Source organism: Urtica dioica, chromosome 3, assembly GCF_054948205.1.
Source record: "Urtica dioica subsp. dioica isolate 48M chromosome 3, U.dioica_male_clone48M_v1_H2, whole genome shotgun sequence".
NCBI classification, from domain to species: domain Eukaryota; kingdom Viridiplantae; phylum Streptophyta; class Magnoliopsida; order Rosales; family Urticaceae; genus Urtica; species Urtica dioica.
The window spans coordinates 27273721-27277294 of record NC_142758.1 but is presented as its reverse complement, the minus strand read 5'-3'; the positions used below and the strand labels follow the sequence as shown (position 1 = coordinate 27277294).

Here is a 3574-nt window from a genome sequence, read left to right as displayed (position 1 = left end):
AGTACTTGTTCGGCGCGTGACTGAGGTGACGAACCAGACGAGCTTCCATCTTGAGCTCGAGCCACACTCAAAGCCCCAACTGGTGTCGTGGATCCTATCCCGACATCCCAATCACGGCGTGGCCCGAGAACGTCATGCATCGCATACTCCTCTGCGCGTTCGAGGCTCACCTCATTGCCTCTCTCCTCCGCTTCTCGCAAAATATCTGCCACTTGGGCGTTGATTCACGCCTTTACAAAAAAACCAAATAAAATTATTATATAATTATTATTAAGTAATTAAATAAAGTAACTTACAAATTGTTGACTCGCGAAGGGCGTTGTCTAGTTGCCGTTAATATCTTGATGCTTTTTCTCCCACGTCGCTAATGCTGAGGACAATGTCCCATCCTCCTTCCTCTGCAAGTTTTATTCATCAAAATAAGACTAATGTCTCTAATGTTAATAAAAATTAAGCAACTTACGCTCTTCTGTCGATGAGCGAAAAAAGGTATCGACCCTTGTCTGGCCTTTGTCAGCTTCTTCTTCACATTTTGTCGGTTGCGGTCAGCCTTTGCCTGCGAGACATAAATTCATTTAATTCGATTCGATGAGAAAAAAAAATCATGTTCAACTCATACCTTATGTTCCGGTGTGTTGAACACCTCTATAGCCTTCAACCAAGCCTCGTGCGTATAGCCCTTTGGTGTTTCTTCTCTGGCGAGCTCTATTTTCCCGCAAAACTTGTTGAACACCTCTTTGGTGCCATCTCACGTTGTTGCAAGACTTGCAAGGACAACGATATTGGCCATTTTCGTTCGGTTGTCTGCTTGCAATGCGGATAAGCTCGTTAACCCCTGTTTTATACTGCAAGCTCAACCTCTCGTTCTCGGTAACCCAATCTCTACTTGGATTAGACATTGATTTCGCTGAACGAGAAAGACAACGAGAATTATTAATTAGCATTGAAAGTTCGATCTTACTAAAGGACCGAGAGCGAATTTAGAAGGAATGAGAGAGAGACTGTGAAAGGTATCTTATTTTTTTAAAATGGATTGTATAAATTATGGGAAATATACTAAAGCACCTCAAAATCCTGGAAACAATCCTGGAAAATGGATTGTTTTTTAAAATGGACTGTTTCTAGTGGATTTCGATTCTAATTGGTTCAAAACTCTACCGAAATTTTGTCAGAGTTTCCCCTATAATATTGTTAAACCAAAAACCTGCAAACTACTTTAAAAACATTTAAAATCCATCCAGAAACTATCATATTAATTAACTAAGTCCTAAACCGAGCCTCCGTGGCTCGGTCACAATATTTTATCAATATCTATAAAACAATCACTCAGTAATTAATTAATTACAATATCATAAACAACTAATCTAATAAAATAGTTTAAACAATTAACCAATTTCAATGTTAATTAAACTAACATTTAAAATTTAAAATTAGTTACATAACCAATTTCATTATTAAGTACAAATTGTTAACAATTAAACTACAATGTAATTAATTAACTAAACTAACAACTTATTAACCAATTTGATTTCCACTACAAATTAATTAGTTAACTAAACTAATTATAAACACTATATGTATTAAAAATTATAATTACATTAATTAATACATGTACTTATTAAACACAAATATACTTCATTCATATAATTAACAAATTAATCAACAAGTTAATTAAATTAACTACTTATTAACCTAACATATTATTATACTTATTAAAATGTAATAACTAATTACATTTTTATAAACATGTGAATTAATTACGTAAATAACAACTTAACTAACTAATTACTATAACTAATCAATTAATGTAATTAACATAAATAACCACTAACCTTCACCGACGGGGCTGCGAGGTACAAGGCGCGGCAACGCGGAGGCGACGCGGCGCTCGACCAGGCTGAGGCGATGCGGAGAGGACGGGATGATGGCCAGGGCTGGCGAGGCACGACTAAAGGTCAAGGAGTCAGAAATCAAGGCCATAATATACAAAAATAAAATAAAATAAAAAACATACCGAGGCTGAGAAGATAGTGGTCGGAGGTGGTCGTGGCGGAGGGATGGTGGTCGGAGGTGGTGGTGACGGAGAGATTGTGGTCGGAGAAACAAAAAAAAAGTAAAGATGGTGGAGGTGAGGTGGCGGCGGAGCTTCGCAGGGCACGGTTGGTGGTGGTGCTTACTCGGTGGTGGCGACAATCTTGCACTCGGTGGTGGTTCTAGGAGTTGAGATTCCGGCGTGGTGGTCTCGGTGGTGGCTTGGTCGGAGAGAGATATTGTGGTGGTGAGGTGGCGGCGGAGCATCACAAGGCACGGCTGCGGAGGATCGGCGCGGAGGACCGGCGCAGAGGAGAGGACCGGCGCGGAGGAGCGGCTACGGAGGACCGGCACGGAGGAGAGGACCGGCGCGGACTTGGACGTCGGAGAAGATCGGTACGCGTGGTGGCTCGGAGAAGAGAGAGGCAGAGAGGGAGCGAGGTCGCAGAGGGAGGGAGCGAGGGAGGGAGAGTCGCAGAGGGAGAGAGAGAGGAAGGGAGAGTCGCAGAGGGGCTGTTGGGTGTTGGGGCTGTTGTGAAGAAGATGAAGAAGACGCAGCTTTAAAAACTAACCCTAGTAATCAGGTGCGACAAAGTCGCACCTGATACTCGAGTAGGTGCGACTAGTCGCACCTAAAAAAGATGATAGGTGCGACTAGTCGCACCTGAAAGTAAACAAAAAAAATTAAAAAAAAAATAAATACCACGTCAGACAAATGAAAAAAATGAGGGGGAGAAGTTGAGCGCTTATTTTTTAAGACTTTCAGGTGCGACTAGTCGCACCTGAAAGTTTTCAAAACTATTGGGTTCGACTAGTCGCACCCAATACCACTTAAAATCAGCGAAATTTTTTTCATTTTTGGAGCCCTTTGGGTGCGACAAGTCGCACCTGTTGCCCATTTAGGTGCGACTTTTAGGTGCGACAAGTCGCACCTAATGCCCCTCCGCACCAGAAAGGCTTATTTGTAGTAGTGCTCATCCATCGACTGCTCAAAGCCGAAGCTCTTCACAGTTTCATTGAATCTAATATTCCATGACCTAGATGCCTGCTTTAATCCATAAATGGACTTAAGCAACTCGCAAACCTTGGTCTCTTGACCTTCTTCCACGAAACCGTCAGGTTGAGCCATATAAATGCGCTCGTCAAGGTTGCCATTATTGTCGCTCGTTTTCAGACAACTATTTAAGAGCCCCAAACGGTTCGATCCAAGGCTGGACCAAGTGATCGCGTTCGGGCTCGCGCGTGTCGGACTTGGTATTCCAAGTCGTCCCTTAGCTGTAGATGATGTTTGCCTCGCCTCAACACCTGAAAAGTAAGAAAAGAGAGTGTGAACTACAAAGGGGAAACAGAGGGGGGGCCTCTGTTTACCTCTCCGACGCTCAACATTAATGAGGTTGAGGTGGGTAAAATAGGTTAGGTTTTTAGACAGCCGAGACTTGAGAGAAACGAGTGAGTTATGAGTTCAGCATCGTTTCAGTACTCAAATTCGGATTAACTTTGGCAGAGGGCGGACCTCTGTATTTATAGGCGACCAAGGGGCGTT

General features: G+C 42.6%; 1 long non-coding RNA gene across 1 annotated transcript; it reads right to left on the bottom strand.

Moving 5' to 3' along the window:
• Nucleotides 1-303: 303 nt before the first annotated feature.
• LOC149402532 (uncharacterized) lies at nucleotides 304-1929 on the bottom strand. The gene is made up of 4 exons (XR_016296029.1): nucleotides 1833-1929; nucleotides 620-907; nucleotides 464-556; nucleotides 304-398 (listed from the first exon to the last, which is right to left on the bottom strand). It is a non-coding gene; the product is annotated as an uncharacterized LOC149402532 (long non-coding RNA).
• Nucleotides 1930-3574: the final 1645 nt, after the last annotated feature.